The 21561-nt window shown below is 35.8% G+C and overlaps 1 long non-coding RNA gene across 1 annotated transcript; it reads left to right on the top strand.

The window, feature by feature from the left end:
• The first annotated feature begins 2839 nt into the window (after positions 1 to 2839).
• On the top strand, positions 2840 to 21543 carry LOC123328431. The gene is made up of 3 exons (XR_006543251.1): positions 2840 to 3123; positions 3861 to 3961; positions 21249 to 21543. It is a non-coding gene; the product is annotated as an uncharacterized LOC123328431 (long non-coding RNA).
• Positions 21544 to 21561: the final 18 nt, after the last annotated feature.

The raw sequence follows: 21561 nt of genomic DNA on the forward strand, positions 1-21561 counted from the left end.
GAAGTGACAAGAAAGATCACCTGTTTGATGGATGACAAAGGCAAACTGTGGAAGCTTCATAAACACTAATCAAGACGAAAAATAGCCTTAGAGTTTTATCAAACACTACATGTGTACTATTTATTTTAAATGTAAAATATTATATAATAAAGTTAGTTATCCTTTACAGCAGTCAATATTATTTATAATCTTAAAAATCTATATGAAAAGTAAGTTTCAGCTAAGGATTCTAAAAAGAGTCATAGTTTAAAAAGTTGCAGAAACTATATAATTGATCATTTTTTTTTCTCCATGTTGGCTCAGTCTGGATGACAAAAATTTAACTTATAGACAAAAGAATGTAATGAATTCAGAGATTCAGTTTAACTTGAGTAACTATATGTGTTTTTTGCAATGGTGGTATTTTAAGGATTTAATTCATTTGGTAATTTGAAAATAGTTTTTGAAGAGAAAATTAGCAGTTGACATAATGATTACCTAAGGTAAGTAGCACTAATGTATTAATTTTTAAAATGACAAAAAATATCACATTTAATAATCAATGTATGAATAGAGATTTTTCATGTTGTTGTACTTTGGGCAATTTTATGTTATTTTTTCTGGTGTTCACGCATTGTTCCATTTATTCTTGAGTGTTTTACCTTATTTCATAATTATCAATCTGTACCTATATAAAAGCCTAGTATGCTCAGCCTTCTGATAGGTTTTTTAGTAACAAAATTTTAAATCATTGTGAAAACTATCTAATACATTTATATTTTGAAGTTCTTAAAGTATTTTACTCATTTTCATTACTAATTAATATGATGCTATGGGTGACTCAAAGTATAAAGAAAAGATAAGGCATTTAAGCATCATTAATGCAGTCTTTGTAGAAAATAAAATTATGTTAATGATGAAAATAATTCTGAAAAAAAAAAAGTTAACAAAAATACACAGTCAAAAGTCAATGTATAGAACTTAAAATGTGTGGCTCAAAAAAAAAAAGTGTGTCTCATTTAACTCAGTTCACTAATATATTTTTAAAACATGTCTCAAATAATTGCCAACATGTTGGTTCTTTTTAATAAAATTATAAGCTTTTAAAAATGCATAGTATCCAAAAGATTTTAGCCTATTTGTATCAAAGCAATAATCAAATGCATTTTACTCCAATAAAATGCTTTATTAAATATGTATCTTCCATCCTGAATTTAAAAATGAAGAACTAAATGTGATTTGTGAGTTAAACTAATATATTTGTTATCCTGAAAAGATTACCTAGTAAAATATTTGCCTCTTATCTGCTTTTATAAATTGTTTCTGAACTGTACTGAATATCTTCTGTTTACCTACTGCTAACCTCCTGAACATATTTGAGCTCTACAGACATGGTGGTAGACACATATCTGTGCTGCCAATGCACTGCTAATGGCTCATATCCTTCATTTGGAAATCAGCAGGCAGAAAGTTAGGGATACTATTAGCTATTATTATCTACTTTAGGTAGATCTTCCAGAGGCTACTTTCAAGGGCACTCATTTTCATTTGTAGAGGCTTTTCTTTGGGGTTGAAAATAATTTTTTTTTTCAATATTTAGACACCTATATTGGAGTACAAGAAACTACTACTCCCATGTTGACATGTAAGGTATTACCAACTCAAGAGACCCAAAATTTGAAGACAGATCCAAATTAGAGTCCACCTGGTAATTACTCTATTGTCTCATTCCACCTCCCACCCCCGACATGAAGCTAGATAGAACTGTCCTATGTTAAGTCAGAAATATGAAACTTGTTAAGGAAGAGTCTAGCCTTGCTAGAAAATCATGCTTTTATTTTATATAAAACATTTTGCTCCTCCTCTATGAAAAACATCATAGTATATCAATGTACCTAATATTGTAAAACCAATTAGAAGCATTGAACTTGAAAGCTGCTCAGTTATGTCTGACTCCTTGGACCCCCATGGACTATACAGTCCATGGAAATCTCCAGGCCAGAATACTGGAGTGGGTAGCCTTTCCCTTCTCCAGGGGGAACTTCCCAACCAAGGGGTCAAACCCAGATCTCCTGCATTGCAGACAGATTCTTTACCATCTGAGCTACCAGGGAAGCCCATAGAAAGCATTTTTAGCATTTAAGCCATATAAGCATTATTAAGCCATATAAGCATTATTAGTATTTAAACCAGCATTTAAGCCAGCCAGTGACCCAGAATCAGTCAGAGCCGATGTTTGCAGATTACTTACCCAGAGACCATCACACTATGCCGTATAACAACACAAATAAATCCTGTGAAAGACATTTGTCTCTGGACCATAAATATATGCAATTATAAAACCCCCTTGCTTTCCAACCACTGTGGCCATGAAATTTATGAGATTCACTAGGGAAAGGGTTGCACTTTAGAATGTTGCAATACTCTGTTAGCACTAAAAAATTAATGATACCAAAAAAGTCTGCATGACAAAAGGTAATGGAAACACTCCATGGTTCAATAATCACTCTGGTATTTAGTATTTCAAGATGGGTAGGATTTTTCCAATGTATCATTCTGCTAAAATGAAAGAGTACTTTAAAAAAAGAAGAACCTGGGGTTTTTATTAACAAAGAATTGAAAAAAAAAATCTTAATAGTGTCTAAGAAGATGAAGCAACAGCAGCCAGTTTCCCTTTAAATTGATGTGTTGTAAGATGTATTAAAAGCTGAAACTTTCTATAATTATGGTATTCAAAACATCGAATTATTTAATATATGTGTAGCTCTTTTAATAGACTTGGAAAAAATAAAATTCAAATTAATACCTAACATACTTCAATCATAAGGTTTACTAGTAATGTTAAAAATAGCATTTCATAGACTTTGAAAAATGCTACCATGCTAGTAAATGTCTCATTTATGTTTCATACAGGGTTTTTTGAAGTACAGACTGATTTACTACTGATCACTTCTGAACTAAGGGATTAAAGATAGGGAAAATAAAAGGACTCTCAAAAGCTTAGAAAATCACAAAATGTTTTTTCTCAATATCAGAGGGAAAGCTACATTTTCTGTGTACAAGAGGCCTAAAAGCAAGTAAAGAAATAAAGTCTTGCCTGGACTCTGAAAAAACTAGTTATGAGATATCCATTCACCATAAATGGTAAGATATCGGCAACGTATTTTTCATAATGGTCAATAAACAAAGCCATGAATGGCTCTTATAGAATAACTGAAAATTGATTCATATGTAATCATTTTATATTTGTGTAATTAATGGAAAAATACTCATGACTAAAAATTTTGGGGAAGATATGAGTTCATTAGAATTCTTAGCATAACATCATTTCATCTCATTTATTCTGTAAATACTTTATTCATTACCTATTCTATTCCAGCACTGAGGGTCCTCATAAATAAGACAGACCGGCTCCTCTGTGGAGCACACATCTAGTGAGAATAAGTAGAAGAAACAATCCCCACATAAACAAAGATAATTTTAGCCTATTGTAAGTGCAGTAGATCTTGATTGGGTTAAACAATGACATAGGGTGGAAGTGGGGCTTTTTCATTCAGCCAGTTTAGCCAAGATTAGCCAAGATCTCTTTAAGAGATCATGTTGGAGATGGGTTCTGAATGTTGAGTTGGAATCAAGTATGTAAGGCTATGGAAAAACTATGCTCCCGGCTGAGAATCAAATATAAAGATCCTAGGATAGCAAACACTTAGGTTTCATAAATGTTATTTGACATTTTGATAGTGGACTTTGGCTGTTATTGGTGTTGATACTGAAAGTGTGAAAGTATTAGTCACTCAGTCGTGTCTGACTCTTTGTGCCTGCCAGGCTCCTACTCCTCTAAGACAAAGAATACTGGAGTGGGTTGCCATTTTCTTCTCCAGGCGATCTTCCTGATCCAGAGATAGAACCCAGGTCTCCCACATTGCAGACAGATTCTTTACCATCTGAGCCCCTGAAGGAAGGCACAAAGTTAATACTACAGGTATGTAAATTCACAGATCCCTTCACCTACTAAGCTCAAGTCATTATTCTTCTATTCTTTCTTCAGTAATTCTATTTAAAGAAACACCAAAAAACATGATCCAAACATATTTAAGATTGTAAATATCTTTGTTTCAATCTCAAAATTAAGTGATGATGTCTTCAGAAGCACAGACTTTACTTGTATGATTTCTGCTTAAACTCATCTACTATGGCATACCTTTCCAAACCCAACAGTGCAGAGAAATAACAGGACTAAAGCTAAATTTAAACTTGACTTTCAAATTATTTTTCCACTTTAGAGGAAGTTTCATAAACACATTTTTTTTTTAAAGAAACTTTGTGCATTAAAGGATATTATGAGCAGAATGAAAAAGCAATCCACAGAATGTGAGAAAATAACACATTTTTATTATCCAGGTTAATATTCTGGATGTAACTTTATTATCCTGGATGTTAATATCCAGGATATATAAAGAATTCCTGAAATTAAACAACAGCAAAAAAAAAAAAAAATGTGATTAAAACTGGTCAAAGGACTTGACTAGACATTTCTCAAAAACATATATATATATATGTATATATATATATACACACACACACACATATATACACACACAAATGGCCAATAAGCACATTAAAAGATACTCAACATCACTAATCATTAGGGAAATTCCTTTATTATAAAGATTCAAGCTCCATAATGAAATGTGAGAAAGCAGAAAACATTTTTTAAAATGTTATGTGCTGAATAAAACTTATCTAGATATACACTGTTATTGTTGTTGTTGTTCAGTCACTCAGTTGTGTCTGATTCTGTGACCCCATGGACTGCAGCACACTCGGCTTCCCTGTCCTTCTCCCTGTCTCCCAGAGTTTGCTCAAATTTGTGTCCAACGAGTTGATGATGCAATCCAACATGTCATATAAACAGACAAAAAGTAAATATAATTTGATGACTAACTTGTAACATATTTTGTCAAAACTTAAGATGGATGCAAAATTCTAACAACTGCACCCAAACAATATATTACTGGTTATTAAGAAAGTGATTTTTCTCTGGAGTCAAGTGATTTATAAGAAACACTGCACATTTTACATGACATGACTTTGTATGAATACACATGTATTTCTACTAATGCCATGGTAAATCCCCAAAATATTGCTTGAATTAAACTTTTTTATGAATTAATATAAGCCACAGGTAGCGAGGAACAAAATACAACTGCCTTCTTTCAGCACACTGAGTTACAAAAGCTTTAAGACAAAAGATAGAAACAAAGATTAAAGCTTTAAGACAAAAGATTAAAACAAAGAAGCACATCATAAGATAAAAAATCATGGTGGCATCCTTATATTATGCGGAGGTCTTCCAGGGAGCATTTTAGCCTCAAAATCACTAACCTCTGGCCCAAACCTACAAGAGACCACAAGACACTCCCCAACATTTCTGGGCAAAGAAAACTCTAAGGCGCCTGGAAGCTGTTTCAAGTGAACCATACCTCTCATCGCTTGTGCTACATGCAATTTATTGCAGCAGAAGTAAGGAGAACTAGCAATAAAAAGACACTATAAATGTGGTTGCTGAACTCTGAGTGCAAAAGCCCCTATTTCGGTTCATTCTCCCTTGTGTTTGCTTTGCCTAAACCCAGCTCTTTGCCTAGACATACGCTAGACCCATGCTAGACCAACGTAAGTGACTATGACTGGAAAAGTAAACCAACAGTGATTCTAAAGACTCATGCTATGGAATTGTTTCCTTAATTTCTCTTTCTATTTTCTCATTATTAGTGTATAGGAATGCAAGGGATTTCTATGTGTTGGTTTTATATCCTTCAACTTTACTATATTCATTGATTAGCTCTAGTAATTTTCTGGTGGAATCTTTAGGGTTTTCTATGTAGAGGATCATGTCATCTGCAAACAGTGAGAGTTTTACTCCTTTTTTTCCAATTTGTATTCCTTTTATTTCTTTTTCTGCTCTGATTGCTGTGGCCAAACTTCCAAAACTATGTTGAATAGTAATGGTGAAAGTGGGCACCCTTGTCTTGTTCCTGACTTTAGGGGCAATGCTTTCAATTTTTCACCATTGACGATAATGTTTGCTGTGGGTTGTTATATATAGCTTTTATTATGTTCAGGTATGTTCCTTCTATTCCTGCTTTCTGGAGAGTTTTGATCATAAATGGATGTTGAATTTTATCAAAGGCTTTCTCTGCATCTATTGAGATAATCATATGGCTTTTATTTTTCAATTTGTTAATGTGGTGTATTACATTGATTGATTTGCGGATATTGAAGAATCCTTGCATCCCTGGGATAAAGCCCACTTGGTCATGGTGTATGATCTTTTTAATGTGTTGTTGGATTCTGATTGCTAGAATTTTGTTAAGGATTTTTGCATCTATGTTCATCAGTGATATTGGCCTGTAGTTTTCTTTTTTTTGTGGCATCTTTGTCAGGTTTTGGTATTAGGGTGATGGTGGCCTCATAGAATGAGTTTGGAAGTCTACATTCCTCTGCAATTTTCTGGGAGAGTTTGAGTAGGATAGGTGTCAGCTCTTCTCTAAACTTTTGGTAGAATTCAGCTGTGAAGCTGTCTGGACCTGCACTTTTATTTGCTGGAAGAGTTCTGATTACAGTTTCAATTTCCGTGCTTGTGATAGGTCTGTTAATATTTTCTATTTCTTCCTGGTTCAGTTTTGGAAAGTTGTACTTTTCTAAGAATTTGTTCATTTCTTCCATGTTTTCCATTTTATTGGCATATAATTGCTGATAGTAGTCTCTTACGATCCTTTGTATTTGTGTGTTGGTTGTTGTGATCTCTCCATTTTCATTCCTAATTTTATTGATTTGATTTCCCCCCCTTTGTTTCTTGATGAGTCTGGCTAATGGTTTGTCAATTTTATTTATCCTTTCAAAGAACCAGCTTTTGGCTTTGTTGATTTTTGCTATGGTCTCCTTTGTTTCTTTTGCATTTATTTCTGCCCTAATTTTTAAGATTTCTTTCCTTCTACTAACCCTGGGGTTCTTCATTTCTTCCTTTTCTAGTTGCTTTAGGTGTAGAGTTAGGTTATTTATTTGAATTTTTTCTTGTTTCTTGAGGTATGCCTGTATTGCTATGAACTTTCCCCTTAGCACTGCTTTCACAGTGTCCCATAGGTTTTGGGTTGTTGTGTTTTCATTTTCATTCATTTCTATGCATATTTTGATTTCTTTTTTATTTCTTCTGTGATTTGTTGGTTATTCAGCAGCGTGTTGTTCAGCCTCCATATGTTGGAATTTTTAATATTTTTTCTCCTGTAATTGAGATCTAATCTTACTGCATTGTGGTCAGAAAAGATGCTTGGAATGATTTCAATTTTTTTTTTTTTTTTAATTTACCAAGGCTAGATTTATGGCCCAGGATGTGATCTATCCTGGAGAAGGTTCCGTGTGCACTTGAGAAAAAGGTGAAATTCATTGTTTTGTTGTGAAATGTCCTATAGATATCAGTTAGGTCTAACTGGTCTATTGTATCATTTAAAGTTTGTGTTTCCTTGTTAATTTTCTGTTTAGTTGATCTATCCATAGGTGTGAGTGGGGTATTAAAGTCTCCCGCTATTATTGTGTTATTGTTAATTTCCTCTTTCATACTTGTTAGCATTTGTCTTACATATTGCGGTGCTCCTATGTTGGGTGCATATATATTTATAATCGTTATATCTTCTTCTTGGATTCATCCTTTGATCATTATGTAGTGTACTTCTTTGTCTCTTTTTCCAGCCTTTGTTTTAAAGTCTATTTTATCTGATATGAGTATTGCTACTCCTGCTTTCTTTTGATCTCTATTTGCATGGAAAATCCTTTTCCAGCCCTTCATTTTCAGTCTGTGTGTCCCCTGTTTTGAGGTGGGTCTCTTGTAGACAACATATATAGGGCTCTTGTTTTTGTATCCATTCAGGCAGTCTTTGTCTTCTGGTTGGGGCATTCAACCCATTAATAAGTATGATCCTGTTGCCATTTACTTTATTGTTTTGGGTTCAAGTTTATACACCATTTTTGTGTCTCCTGTCTAGAGTATAGCCTTTAGCATTTGTTGGAGAACTGGTTTGGTGGTGCTGAATTCTCTCAGCTTTTGCTTGTCTGTAAAGCTTTTGATTCCTCCTTCATATTTGAATGAGATCCTTGCTGGGTACAGTAATCTGGGCTCCATTCACCATTGCAATTAAAAGAATAAAATACTTAGGAATATATCTACCTAAAGAAACTAAAGCCCTATATATAGAAAACTATAAAGCACTGATGAAAGAAATCAAAGAGGCCACTAATAGATGGAGAAATATACCATGTTCATGGATTGGAAGAATCAATGTAGTGAAAATGAGTATACTACCCAAAGCAATCTATAGATTCAATGCAATCCCTCTCAAGCTACCAATGGTAATTTTCACAGAGCTTGGACAAATGATTTTACAATTTGCATGGAAATACAAAAAACCTCGAATAGCCAAAGCAATCTTGAGAAAGAAGAATGGAACTGGAGGAATCAACCTGCCTGACTTCAGGCTCTACTACAAAGCCACAGTCATCAAGAGAGTATGGTACTGGCACAAAGACAGAAATATAGATCAATGGAACAAATAGAAAGCCCAGAGATAAACCCATGCACCTATGGACACCTTATCTTTGACAAAGGAGGCAAGAATACACAATGGAGAAAAGACAAACTCTTTAACAAGTGGTGCTGGGAAAACTGGTCAAACACTTGTAAAAGAATGAAACTAGAACACTTTTTAATACTATACACAAAAATAAACTCAAAATGGATTAAAGATCTAAACATAAGACCAGAAACTATAAAAGTCTTAGAGGAGAACATAGGCAAAACACTCTCCAACATACATCACAGCAGGAACCTCTATGACTCACCTCCCAGAATATTGGAAATAAAAGCAAAAATAAACAAATGGAATCTAATTAAAATTAAAAACTTCTGCACAGTAAAAGAAACTATAAGCAAGGTGAAAAGACAGCCTTCAGAATGGGAGAAAATAATATCAAATGAAGCAATTGACAAACAGCTAATCTCAGAAATATACAAGCAACTCCTGCAGCTCAATTTCAGAAAAATAAACAACCCAATCAAAAAATGGGCAAAGAACTAAACAGACATTGCTCCAAAGAAGACATATAGATGGCTAACAAACACATGAAAAGATGCTCAACATCACTCATTATCAGAGAAATGCAAATCAAAACCATTATAAGGTATCATTTCACGCCAGTCAGGATGGCTGCGGTCCAAAAGTCTACAAGCAATAAATGCTGGAGAGGATGTGGAGAAAATGGAACCCTCTTACACTGTTGGTGGGAATGCAAACTAGTCCAGCCACTATGGAGAACAGTGTGGAGATTCCTTAAAAAACTGGAAATAGAACTGCCTTATGATCCAGCAATCCCACTGCTGGGCATACACACTAAGGAAACCAGAATTGAGAGACACGTGTACCCCAATGTTCATCGCAGCACTGTTTATAATAGCCAGGACATGGAAGCAACCTAGATGTCCATCAGCAGATGAATGGATAAGAAATCTGTGGTACATATACACAATGGAGTATTAGCTATTAAAAAGAATACATTTGAATCAGTTCTAATGAGGTGGATGAAACTGGAGCCTATTATACAGAGTGAAGTAAGCCAGAAAGAAAAACACCAATACAGTATACTAATACATATATATGGAATTTAGAAAGATGGTAACGACAACCCTGTATGTGAGACAGCAAAAGAGACACAGATATATAGAACAGTCTTTTGGACTCTGTGAGAGAGGGAGGTGGGGATGATTTGGGAGAATGACATTAAAACATGTATAATATCATGTAAGAAACAAATCGCCAGTCCAGGTTCGATGCAGGATACAGGAAGCTTGGGGCTGGTGCACTGGGATGACCCAGAGGGATGGTATGGGGAGGGAGGTGGGAGGGGGTTCAGGATGGGGAACATGTGTACACTCGTGGTAGATGTATGTTGATGTATGGCAAAACCAATACAATATACAATAAAGTAAAAAAAAAAAAAAAAAAAAAAAAAGACTCGTGCTAAATCATAAATCTTATTACCCCACTCAGTGTGCTCTCTCTCTGGATTCCACATTCCTTGTCTTTCTTTCTTCAAAATTCCATCTCTTTTGCCAGTCTCCTACTCGTGACTGGTGACCTCACTTTTTATTTCACTGAGAAAACAATGTAAGCAATGGCAGCTAACCACCCAAGCCTTTGTGCCTGTGCCCTCTCAATGGCCTCCTGACTGCGCTCCACCCCCCACACCCCCGCCCCAGGCCAATGCTTCCCCTCCTGCACTAGATCCCATTCCCTTACTAAGATTCTTCCTATGAGAATAAGAAGTAAGTTCCTATTTTCATAACCTAGTAATTCCCTTCCGTGAACCCATTTCCCGTCCATCTGCCTCATGTGCCAACTGTCCTTTGTACCAAAGTACATGGAAGTGCAGATGCACTACACTTTCTACATCTCACCTCTTGTTGTTCTCTTTAGATTGTTCTGATCGTGTCTCTGTCTTGATCTTAACCACTCCTTGAAATGACTGCGCTGCAAAATTTCATGATAGAAGCTTAGCTCTTATAATCATGACCCAATCATTTTCTGTTTTATTTTTTGAAATTCCAAATTGTTACTTTGCTTTTACACAAAAGAGATAAATTTAAAGTTGAATAAAGAAACACTTAAGGACCATTTATTTCCTGAGATAACCAATCAAAAATCTATTGTCAAACTTCCTGTTTTTCTGTTTTTATACAACATTGCATGATCTCATGTATACAGTTTGGTTTGGTTTTAAAAAAATGGAATTATACTATAAAAGAGTCTCATGATTTATGTATGCCTTCTGATGTATGTAGATTTAACCTAGTTTTTTTTTTTTAATTGGAGTATAATTTCTTTACATTGTTGTGTTATTTTCTGCTGTATAACACTGTGTATCAGCTATGTGCATACATATATCCCCTCCTTCTCGAGTCTCTTTTCCACTTCCCTGCATCTCACCCACCTAGGTTATCACAGAACACCAAGCTAAGCTCCCTGTGCTGTCCAGTAGCTTACAGCTAGCTAGCTACTTTACACATGGCAGGGTAAATATGTCAGTGCTGCTCTGTTAGTTCATCCCACCCTTTCCTATCTGCTGTTATGTCCAAAAGTCCATTCTCTATGTCTGTGTCTCTATTCCTGCCTGCAAATAGGTTAATCAGTAACATTTTTTCTAGATTCCATATATATGTGCTCATATACAGTATTTGTTTTTCTCTTTCTGGCTTATTTCACTCTGTATGACCAGCTCTAAGTTCATTCACATCACTACAAATGATTCAATTTTATTTGTTTTTATAGTAAGTAATATTCCATTGCATATATGTACAACAAATATTTTATCCATTCCTTTGTTGATAGACATCTAGGTTGTATCCATACTCTGGCTATTGTAAATAGTGCTGCAGTGAACTTTGGGGGTACATCTGTTGTTTTTAATTATGATTTTCCCCGAGTATATGCCCAATAGTGAGGTTGCTGGGTCATATGTTAGTTTTATTCCTAGTTTTTTATGGAACTTCCATGCTGTTCTCCATAGTGGTTATAACAATCTATATTTCTACCAACAGTGCAAAGAGGTACTCTTTTCTCCACATCCTCTCCAACATTTACTGTTTGTAGATTTTTGATGATGGCAATTCTGACTGATGTGAGGTGATACCTTATTATAGTTTCCATTTGAGATTCTATAATAATGAGTGATGTTGAGCATCTTTTTATGTATTTATTGGCCATCGGTATATTTTCTTTGTAGAAATGTCTGTTTAGGTTTTCTGCCCATTTATGTAATTTTTTTTTTATTTTTATGTAGAGCTGTATGAGTTACTTATGTATTTTGGAGATTAATCTTTTGTCAGTTGCTTTATTTGCAAATATTTTATCCCATTCTGAGTGTTTTCTTTGGTCTTATTATGGTTTCCCTTGTTGTGCAAAAGCTTTTCAGTAACTTGATCTTTTTAATAGTTGAATAACATTCCATAATAAGGACGTACCAAATTATGTTTAATCATTCCTCTTGTGGTAGTTGTTTTCATTTCTTAAACTAATAAGAATGATGATACAATTAATCTCTTGCAATTCTGTTCTTTTGTTCCTCAGAAATCAGAACCTAAAAAGAATGGTCAGGTGTGAGGATTTTGCTGGGGCTTCCCTGGTGGCTCAGTGGTAAAGAATCCACCTTCCAATGCGGGAGCCACAGAAGACTCTAGTTTGATCCCTGACTTGGGAAGATCCCATGGAGGAGGCAATGGCAACCTACTCCAGAATTCTGGCCTGGGATATCCCATGGACAGAGGAGCCTGGCAAGGTACCAGTCCATGGGACTGCAAAGAGTTGGACATGACTTAGCAACTGAACAGCAACAATAGCATCGTTTAAGAAGCAAGAGTGAGAGCAAAACAAAACAGGCAGGACAGAGAGCCATACAAAGATAAGCTATTGAATTTGCCACCACTAATTGCTTGCTTGGTCAATCCCTTGAGAATTTTTGAGGAATTATGATTCTCTGTCCAAGGAGGGAAGGAGAAAGCATTTATTCGTTAGCTCTGCTCACTTAACAATCACTTGAGTGCCTCAAAGGGGCAGGCTACATAGGCATGAATTTCGAACTATTTGTCAAGATGTTCACCATCACTATGTCAACTGCAAATTTCTGGAGCTGTGAGCTAGAAGAGTGCAGAAACAAGACTGGAGATGTGTTTAGGTCAGGCTGTACCTGTGCAACTCTATTGACTCCACAAGAAGCTCATTTTCACAGAAGTGGGAAAAAATATGTTAAACCAACAGAATCTAATATGTGCTTAAAGAGATGTTCCACAATGCTCACCATTTGTACCACTCAGAATTTCCCATGTAATCTGACAGAAATTTCCCAGAGTTTTCCAGAGTTTCTTTTGGAGAGGTAACTGGTTGCAATCTCTGCAGAGACTTAAAGTATTATGATAATAAATAAGCTGCGATTCTCACTGCTTCAACATGTTTCAGGGACACAAGTGATATTCAAGATCTCAGTTTTCCACTTATTACTCTGTTTTTCTTATACTCAGTCAGGATTTCAACTGATTTGAGCCATTAGTTGCCTTGAGATTGTTGGATTGTGGTTCCTGTAACTGTCTCATCACCACTATACCAAATAGGGCACAGATAAACCCAGGAAATCCTATGCTTCTTTACACATTCTTTCCTGACACCACAGTGTAATATCAGTGATGCTTCCTAGTGGTAACCTAAGTTCATGACCCCTATCCCATATAGAAATTCTTTTCTTTTGGTGTGCAGGTATGAGTAAAACCCATAATGATCAGGTGGCAATCCCAACTTCAATTTCGGGTGGTTGATTCTCTGTTTATTCTATAGGCACTAGTAACTAGGACTTCAAATCTGGTAGACCCTAATTTGAGGGAGATGGGAACATTATTGCAGGTGACTGAGAGTAACCAGCCCTTTGTTCCTGAACCTTATTTTCTATTAGGAATACAGCACACACTGTATGTTGAGTTTTAATTCAGCACATGGACAGTTTCCTCCTGTTATGCTGTTCAGTTCAGTTCAGTTCAGTCTCTCAGTCGTGTCTGACTCTTTGCCACCCCATGAATTGCAGCACGTCAGGCCTCCCTGTCCATCACCATCTCCCGGAGTTCACTCAGACTCATGTCCATCGAGTCAGTGATGCCATCCAGCCATCTCATCCTCTGTCATCCCCTTCTCCTCCTGCCCCCAATCCCTCCCAGCATCAGAGTCTTTTCCAATGAGTCAACTCTTCGCATGAGGTGGCCAAAGTACTGGAGTTTCAGCTTTAGCATCATTCCTTACAAAGAAATCCCAGGGCTGATCTGCTTCAGAATGCACTGGTTGGATTTCCTTGTAGTCCAAGGGACTCTCGAGAGTCTTCTCCAACACCACAGTTCAAAAGCATCAATTCTTCAGCCCTCAGCTTTCTTCACAGTCCAACTCTCACACCCATACATGACCACTGGAAAATCCATAGCCTTGACTAGATGGACCTTTGTTGGCAAAGTAATGTCTCTGCTTTTCAATATGCTACCTAGGTTGGTCATAACTTTTCTTCCAAGGAGTAAGCGTCTTTTAATTTCATGGCTGCAATCACCATCTGCAGTGATTTTGGAGACCAGAAAAATAAAGTCTGACAGTGTTTCCACTGTTTCCCCATCTATTTCCCATGAAATGATTGGACTGGATGCCACGATCTTCGTTTTTTGGATGTTGAGCTTTAAGCCAACTTTTTCACTCTCCACTTTCACTTTCATTGAGAAGCTTTTTAGTTCCTCTTCGTTTTCTGCCATAAGGGTTGTGTCACCTGCGTATCTGAGGTTATTGATATTTCTCCTGGCAATCTTGATTCCAGCTTGTGCTTCCTCCAGCCCAGCGTTTCTCATGATGTACTCTGCATATAAGTTAAATAAGCAGGGTGACAATATACAGCCTTGACGCACTCCTTTTCCTATTTGGAACCAGTCTGTTGTTCCATGTCCAGTTCTAACTATTGCTTCTGGCATAGTCAGCAGAAATAGATGTTTTTCTGGAACTCTCTTGCTTTTTTCATGATCCAGCGGATGTTGGCAATTTGATCTCTGGTTCCTCTGCCTTTTCTAAAACCAGCTTGAACATCAGGAAGTTCACGGTTTACGTATTACTGAAGCCTGGCTTGGAGAATTTTGAGCATTACTTTACTAGCGTGTGAGATGAGTGCAATTGTGCGATAGTTTGAGAATTTTTTGTCATTGCCTTTCTTTGGAATTGGAATGAAAACTGACCTTTTCCAGTCCTGTGGCCACTGCTGAGTTTTCCAATTTGCTGGCATATTGAGTGCAGCACTTTCACAGCATCATCTTTCAGGATTTGAAATAGCTCCACTGGAATTCCATCACTTCCACTAGCTTTGTTCATAGTGATGCTTTCTAAGGCTTACTTGACTTCACTTTCCAGGATGTCTGGCTCTAGGTGAGTGATCACACCATCGTTATTATCTGGGTCATGAAGATGTTTTTTGTACAGTTCTTCTGTGTATTCTTGCCACCTCTTCTTAATATCTTCTGCTTCTGTTAGGTCCATACCATTTCTGTCCTTTATCGAGCCCATCTTTGCATGAAATATTCCTTTGGTTTCTCTAATTTTCTTGGAGAGATCTCTAGTCTTTCCAATTCTTTTGTTATCCTTTTTTTTTTTTTTTTTTTTTTTTTTTGCTTTGATCGCTGAGGAAGGCTTTCTTATCTCTCCTTGCTATTCTTTGGGACTCTGCATTCAGATGCTTATATCTTTGGTTTTCTCCTTTGCTTTTCACTTCTCTTCTTTTCACAGCTATTTGTAAGGCCTCCCCAGACAGCCATTTTGCTTTTTTGCATTTCTTTTCCATGGGGATGGTCTTCATCCCTGTCTCCTGTACAGTGGCATGAACCTCAGTCCATAGTTCATCAGGCACTCTATCAGATCTAGTCCCTTAAATCTATTTCTCACTTCTACTGTATAATCATAAGGGATTTGATTTAGGTCATACCTGAATGGTCTAGTGGTTTTCCCTTCTTTCTTCAATTTAAGTCTGAATTTGGCATTAAGGTGTTCATGATCTGAGCCACAGTCAGCTCCCAGTCTTGTTTTTGCTGACTGTATAGAGCTTCTCCATCTTTGGCTGCAAAGAATATAATCAATCTGATTTCAGTGTTGACCATCTAGTAATGTCCATGATAGAGTCTTCTCCTCTGTTGGTGGAAGAGGGTGTTTGCTATGACCAGTGCATTCTCTTGGCAAAACTCTATTAGTCTTTGCCCAGCTTCATTCTGTATTCTAAGGCCACATTTGCCTTTTACTCCAGGTGTTTCTTGACTTCCTACTTTTGCATTCCAGCCCCCTATAATGAAAAGGACACCTTTTTTGGGTGTTAGTTCTAAAAGGTCTTGTAGGTCTTCATAGAACCGTTCAATTTTAGCTTCTTCAGTGTTACTGGTTGGGGCATAGACTTGGATTACTGTGATATTGAATGGTTTGCCTTGGAAATGAACAGAGATCATTCTGTTGTTTTTGAGATTGCATCCAAGTACTGCATTTCGGACTCTTTTGTTGACCATGATGGCTACTTCATTTCTTCTGAGGGATTCCTGCCTGCAGTAGTAGATATAATGGTCATCTGAGTTAAATTCACCCATTCCAGTCCATTTTAGTTCGCTGATTCCTAGAATGTTGTCGTTCACTCTTGCCATGTCTTGTTTGACCACTTTCAATTTGCCTTGATTCATGGACCTGATATTCCAGGTTCCTATGCAATATTGCTCTTTACAGCATCGGACCTTTCTTCTATCACCAGTCACATCCACAACTGGGTATTGTTTTTGCATTGGCTCCATCCTTTCATTCTTTCTGGAATGCTGTTAGGAGTCATCTAGCTGTTCTGGGTATAAGGTATGTTTTAAGACAATGAATCATGTAATCTTGTGTCCCCCTTACATTTTTCCCCCTAAAAAATGGGCCTTTTGTTCTGTGACCATATTGTAGGGGATATCTTGTTGAGGTTCACAGGACAGTCATATGCCTCTACAGTGGACATCCTCTGGAGGGACACAAGCACCTAAAGGCCTTTCACATGGTCCCACAGACCCTCCATATATCTCTTCTCCAGACTCTTATCCCAGATCTCTGAATTCCATCAGGAGCTCTTTTTCAAATAGACAGTGTAGAATACCTATGGAATCCTAAAAGTCTGCATTGTAATTATCCTATTGAGGCTTTTCAGAAATCTATAGGGTTTATTATCCTTTCCAGATAATTCTAAAACTGGGCATCATATTCCGGTGCATGAGCATAGGACCAGTGTTCTCAACTGTGATATATATACTGCTTTCAAATACAAAGACTGACAATGAGCTCTGTGCTTCTTTCTGAACACAGGGTGCCAGACAATAAACTTCATTAAGCAATGACAACTAGGAAACTTCAGCAATGCTGACAAACCCTGAATATATTTTGTATGTCAAATACTTTGTATTCAGCATTGGGAATATTATTTATATTTGAAAATAAAGCTAAACAAAGGATATATGAGGATGAAGTGTTGCTAGATATATAGAATATAATTTGACAAAGAAGAAAAGAGCAAACATTTTGTTTCAATAGGAAAAAAAGTTGAGAAAATAATAGAAAATAAAGTATTCTACGTTATTACCTCATAGGTAATAGATGTAAGATAAACATATCACTTAAAGTTGATAAATCAAATAATAGAATCTTAATTACATATAAGAAAAACACTAAGTAAAATAACTTCACTAAATAAAATCAGGTAAAAAGAAAAAAGGGTAACAATTTTATTTTGCTTTGCTCACACGAGGAAATCCTGAAAGAAATAAACAAAATACACTATATGCTAGTATAAATGTAATTTCTAGAACAAAAGTATGAACCTTATTAAATATCAGAGCTACATCATAATGAAAAACAAGCTGCATATGTTATTTTAAAATAAGTCAAAGTAATATTTACATATGTACTGATTATATCAATAATGTAAATAAGAATGGCTCACCTATTAGAATCATTTCCAGATTGTCTTTCAAAGCAAAAACCAACTCTATGCTATAGACATAAACCTAAGCAAGTTGATTAAGAAAAGTTAAAAACAAATAAAAAAGCAAAAAGCATGTAGACTACTGCAAGCAAAAAGAAAGTGGAGTTTTTTTGCTATTAGGCAAGCTAGTTTTGAGTGCAAAAACATTGAATAAAAAAAACACCATTATTCACTGTCATTCACAATGTTTATAAACAGTGTAGCATATATGTATGCTCCAAATGTCATAAATGATCCAAATATCATGAATTTTTTGTGACCATCTCTCACTTCCCTCTTTAAAGAGTAAATGATTTCAGATATTTCAGGTATTGAAAAACATAAAAAGAAAAGAAACATTAAATGATTTCTGTGAAATGAGTATCACAGTTGATACCAGAACTTTAAAAATATTGTAATTAATTATTATGATGATGATTACATTGCAGAGACGAATCGTTTTCTCTCAGAATTGCGCCTTCAATAATTTGGTGATGGTGACTAGAATTTTATGTTGAGAAGGATTCTGAGTGCATCTGAGTGCAGTGAATGTCTTAGTCAGATACTGTTCTCAGGATAAAAGTAAGCTGTCATTGGTCAGATAATTATGACTCCTTACTTAGGGCAAAAAATGAAATCTTGTAGAGTTATTGTACAAATGATTTTTATTTTACATCTGTGTGTATGTGTGCATATACATCTAAGTTTATTATTGTGATCTATTTTCCACAAACTATATCACAATGATAAATTTAGTTACTCAAGGTAGGTTTCCCAAGAGTAATTTTGCTGAATTCTAGTCCTGAGTTAGGAAGTGGCAGTTTATAAATAAGCAAGTCATATGGATGATATGCTTCCCTTGTGGCTCAGCTGGTAAAGAATCCACCTGTAATGCGAGAGACCTGGGTTTGATCCCTGGGTTGGGAAGATCCCACGGAGAAGGGAACGGCTACCCACTCCAGTTTTGTGGCCTGGAGAATTCCATGGACTGTGTAGTCCATGGGGTCACAAACAGTCGGACACAACCAAGCCCCTTTCACTTTCATGTATAATATTGGTCTTCCCAGGTGGCGCTAGTGGTAAAAAACCCACCTGCCAATGTAGGAGATGTAACAAAGGCAGGTTTGATCCCTGGATTGGGAACATCCCCTGATGTACGGCATGGCAACCCAGTCAAGTATTATACGTGGAGAATCCCATGGGCAGAAGAGCCTGGCATTCTACAGTCCATAGGGCCACAAAGTCAGACACAACTGAAGCAACTTACACAAACACATAACATATTTAGCAAAGCTACCGATTTGGGAATTCACCCTGGGTTTATATAAAACTGGGCTAACTCCCTTGGATAGTTGTCTTATTTAACCATATTGTCAGAGTTTATAGAAAAGAAACATTCTATGTGGTTAAGAACACAAAATCTGTATAGCCCTAACTGTTTAAATGCTCACATCCTTGCTGTGAGACCCTGAGTTACCGCTCTGCCTCAGTTCCTCACCTGCACAGTAGAGGTTATAATAAGACCTATATCTTAGAACTGCAGGAAGGTTAAGCAAGTTAAGATGAATTATGTACTGATAATGGTACTAACACATGCTATGTCCTATATAAATGTCTGGGAAAAGATACGGAACCCAAAGATGAACCCTTTCCTCACAAAGTTATCAATTTTGACTCATGGCTGATATCAATGTTTTCCTGTAATTCAAAAGAATCATACTCAACTTTCATAGAGAAAGGGAAAGATATTTACAAATTAACTTCAGAAAAACACTGTTTTTATTTTAATTATGCATAGATAGAAACACAATGTAGTTTCAATTATCCAATAACTAAAAGTGACTGGGTGAAATATTTGTATACTTTGCCAATGAGTGTTTATGAGTTCCTAGAAACATTTCATAATATATTTCATCTGAGGCATATCATATCTGTTAAAATTTTAATCTGGAGATGGAATTAGCAATTTATGTAGACAAAAGCCTTTAGCAAGATTCAATAAGTTAGATTTTAAAATTAAACGGTTTTTCCAAGTATCTGAGACTCACATGTATTGCCTATGTACTAACATTTTTCAATACATTTTATAAGGCTTTAGGTATATGTGTGATTTCATTTATAATTTAATTTTACTACTCTCAAAATCCTCTTCAATGCCAAAGATTGAGATGTGTTAGTATATTCTCTATCACAGAGATTAAAATGTAAATAATTTAGACAATGTTACCCTATTCTTTTATGAAACAAAGGAAACTTATTAGGAAAAATATTATAGGAACAACTTAAAAATGTTGAATCTAAGTTGTCATTTTAGTTAGGATTTCATAATTTTTTACATTTTATTATAGATCATGAAAAAATTTGTATTTAGTGATCAAAAGTAAACTATGTGAATTCTTAGCATTATTTTCCCCCCTTTTGTGACTAGAAATATTTATTCAAAATTACTTTTTTGTGACCATCCCTCACTTCCCATTTAACTTACTGAACCTAGATTCTCTGGTTCATCCTCGCCTACACAACTTTTGCTTTATTTATTTATTTATTTTTTTACTATTATCCAAATTGACAACCAGAATCTCACCTTTGCTAATAGGTATATCCTGTTTAATTAAGTGTCTTAGTAGGGCACACTGAAAAGCTTCTGCTTCACCATGTTCTCATTAAAGAAACATTTCATGATTGTCAATTGTATTAAGGAATATGGAGAAGGCACTTTTAAAATCCCCACAGTGATATTGGGAAAAGAAATATACATCAGTGAAACACTAGAGACCAGTTAAAAGGCAACAAATCAGTAAGCCCATGATCATGTGGTATAATAAATATACAGGAGTACCTGGAGAATAAAAAATCAGGGAAAATAAGTCTTGAGTGTAGTTAGGTCTAATTACACTTCCTAGTAATAAGTCTGATCATCTGGTGGTGATTTTACATTTATTGTCTGAGGTCATGTGGAGCAGTTTGCACATGCAGTAAGGGCAATGCTGCAAAGGTTTATTTTGTTCAACTTAAACACGTCCTTAGTATTATTTCTCTCTTGACTAGTAACTGATATAATTTTGTGTTCTGCATTTTTTAAATGTCAAAATAGAGATCACATAAAAAGAGATAATTCTTTATGGGTATTTTAGATGGAAAGGTAACCTGTTTTTATCTTCCCATTTCAACTTTGAACTCACACAACAAAAATTAAAATGCATCTTCCTCATTAAGTATTAATAGCATTAGAGTACCAAGAAAAAGATCATCATAGAAGATGACAATTGAGTTATATATATATTGCAATAAAGAAACATAGAGCTTAAAGTAAAGCTAAAATTTCCAGTCTTGGTTTCTTCTTCAAAAATAGAATCCCATTTGAATCCAACTTTAGGGAGTGGGCCACTATTACCATGGAGTGACATTGCACACATACAAACATACCCTAATCATAAATGTGCTTTCATAGAACAGGCAAAACATGTGCATATTTGCAATTTTAAGAAAGAGACAACTCTTTTGCCCCTTTACTGTTTGGCCCATTTCTGTTAAAAACCTAATTATACACATGAGATCACTAAACAATTGATACTAACTCCTGACTTATGCTCTCCTATATGCACACTATGCCTTGCCTAACCTGCTTGTTCTTTTCCTAGATTAAAAGAAGTAAGAATGATAATTTAGCAGTTAAAACTGACTAGACGTCTACCCACAACACTTCTCTAAGCAATCCTGATCACAGTAAGCAAGATAAGATCTGAAAGAGTCTCCCAGCCTGCACTCTTGGAGATGGACCCTCCTGCCTGGATAATTCACTAAGATTTTTCCCCCTTGTTTCCCTTAAAAACCGTCCTGGCTGGGCAGAATCTTTGGAATTGGTCTCTGGACATGAGTCCACCCTCTCCCCAGATGGCCCACTTTTACAATTAAAGCTACTTTCTTTTCTCTTGACATTTGTCTCTCAAGTTA

This window comes from Bubalus bubalis, chromosome 2, assembly GCF_019923935.1.
Source record: "Bubalus bubalis isolate 160015118507 breed Murrah chromosome 2, NDDB_SH_1, whole genome shotgun sequence".
In the NCBI taxonomy this organism is placed as follows: domain Eukaryota; kingdom Metazoa; phylum Chordata; class Mammalia; order Artiodactyla; family Bovidae; genus Bubalus; species Bubalus bubalis.